Source organism: Capricornis sumatraensis, chromosome 8, assembly GCF_032405125.1.
Source record: "Capricornis sumatraensis isolate serow.1 chromosome 8, serow.2, whole genome shotgun sequence".
In the NCBI taxonomy this organism is placed as follows: Eukaryota; Metazoa; Chordata; class Mammalia; order Artiodactyla; family Bovidae; genus Capricornis; species Capricornis sumatraensis.
In genome coordinates, this window is record NC_091076.1 from 95,122,216 (window position 1) to 95,124,682 (window position 2,467).

At 37.0% G+C, this 2,467-nt stretch overlaps 1 non-coding gene across 1 annotated transcript; it reads left to right on the forward strand.

Annotated features, from left to right (window-relative positions):
- The first annotated feature begins 1,764 nt into the window (after positions 1-1,764).
- Positions 1,765-1,868, forward strand: LOC138084842 (U6 spliceosomal RNA). The gene has a single exon (XR_011145250.1). It is a non-coding gene; the product is annotated as a U6 spliceosomal RNA (small nuclear RNA).
- Positions 1,869-2,467: the final 599 nt, after the last annotated feature.

Below are 2,467 nucleotides of genomic sequence, written 5' to 3' on the forward strand. Positions count from 1 at the left end.
TCACCTGGGAAACCCATAGAAAAGGCACAAATCTTAATTATATTAATATATTAGATGAATTTTGACAGTTGCCTGTACCTATAAAACTCAAACCTCTGTCAAGATACAGTATATCACCATCACCCCAGAAAGTTCTCTGTTCTCATTCCTAGTGGGTCCCTTCCTCTCCCCACCTAGGTATTCTCCCCATCCTAGATTAGTTTTGCTGTTCCAGTACTTCATATAATTAAAATCATATTATAGGTACTCTTCATGTCTAGGTTTTTCCTCTTGGCAAAATGGGAGATTTATTCATGATGTTGAGCGTATTGGTAATTAATCCCATTTTATTGCTAAGTCACGTCCCATTATACGAATATAACAGAAGAATTATGTATTATTCTGTTGATAGTCACTGGAACTATTTCTAGTTTTCAGAGATTATGAATAAAGTGTCTGTGAACACTTTTGTATGAGTTGTTTTGAGGACACATACTTTCATTTCTCTTCGTTAAATAGCTAGAAGTGAACCTGCTGGATCATAGGTGGCTTTTGTTTTAAGAAACTGCCAGATCTTTATCCAAAGTGGTTGTACCATTTTATATCCTTACCAACAATGTCTGAGAGTTCTGACTGCTCCACCTCTTTGTCAACATTTGATGTTGTCAGTCTTTAATTTGTTATTCTGGTAGGTGTGTATCGGTGTCGTTGAGGGTTTTATTTTGCATTTTCCCAATGATGAATGATGCTAAGCAGTTTTTCATGTGATTCTTGGCCATCTGTATATCTCCCTTTATTAAGTTTTTATTCAAATCTTTATTTTAAAAATTGGGATTTTATTTTTTATTGGGTTGTAGGGATTCTTTACATATTCTGCAAGTCCTTTGTCAAATACATTTTGCAAATATTTTCTCACAGCCTAAGTCTTGTCTAGGCTCCCCTGGTGGCTCAGCTGGTAAAGAACCCGCCAGCAGTGCGGGAGACCCAGGTTTGATCCCTGGTTTGGGAAGATCCCCTGGAGAAAGGAATGACTATCTTCATGGTATTCACTTCATGGCAAATAGATGGGGAAACAGTAGAAATAGTGACAGATTTTATTTCTGGGGGCTCCAAAATCACTGCAGATGGTGACTGCAGCCATGAAATTAAAAGACACTTGCTCCTTGGAAGAAAAGCTGTGACCAACCCAGACAGCATAATAAAAACCAGAGACAGTACTTTGTCAACAAAGGTCCATGTAGTCAAAGCTATGGTTTTTCCAGTAGTCATGTATGGATGTGAGAGTTGGACTATAAAGAAAGCTGAGCGCTGAAGAATTGATGCTTTTGAACTGCGGTGCTGGAGAAGACTCTTGAACGTCACTTGGACTACAAGGAGATCAAACCAGTCCATCTTAAAGGAAATCAGTCCTGAATATTCATTGGAAGAACTGATGCTGAAGCTGAAACTCCAATACTTTGGCCCCCTGATGCAAAGAACTGACTCACTGGAAAAGACCCTGATGCTGGGAAAGATTGAAGGCAGGAGGAGAAGGGGACAACAGAGGATGAGATGGTTGGATGGCATCACTGACTCAATGGACATGAGTTTGAGTAAGCTCTGGGAAGTGGTAATGGACAGGGAAGCCTGGCGTGCTGCAGTTTATGGGGTTGAAAAGAGTTAGACATGATTGAATGACTGAACTGATGGAAGTCTTGTCTATACTACACCAAATGGTGTATTTTGATGAGCAGATTTCATTTTTGTGAAGTCTAATTCTTCAAACTTTTAAAAAGTAGTCATTTCATGCTCACTTTGGTAGCACATATACTAAAATTGAAATGATAATGAGATTAGCATGGCCCCTGAGCAAGGATGACATGCAAATTCGTGAAGGGTTCCATAACTTTAAAAAAAGTTATTTCTTTCTATTATCTTTTTAAAGATACCTTTATACCTACCTCCAAGTCTCAAAGATATTCTCCTATATTTTCTTGTAGAATTTTAACTTTTGATTGAAGTCTATGATTCATTGCAAATCAAGTTTTATGAATGGTGTGAGGGAGGGAATAATTAATTTTTTATATTAATTTTCAGTTGTTCTAAAATGAATCATTAAAAAGACTTCCCTTTCCCCTTTGGATTGCTTTGGTGACTTTATAAAAAAAATCAAATGTCTGCTTAATTGTGGGTCTATTTCTGTTTTCTATTCCATTGTCATTTATCCTTATGATAGTGCTGCAATGTCTCAATTACTGTAGTCTTGTAATTCATAATGACAGGTAGGCAAATTCTCCACTTTGTTCTTCCTTTTAAGATGCTTTGAATATCCTAGGTCCTTTGCATTCCCATAAAAAATTTTAGAATCAACATGTCAATTTTTAGGAAAGAATCTGCTGGGATTATGATTGAGATTGAACTGCATCTAAAAATCATCTTGGAGGGAACTGACATCTCAACAATATCGAGTCTTCCAATCCATGAATATAGCACTCCATTTCTTTAGGAC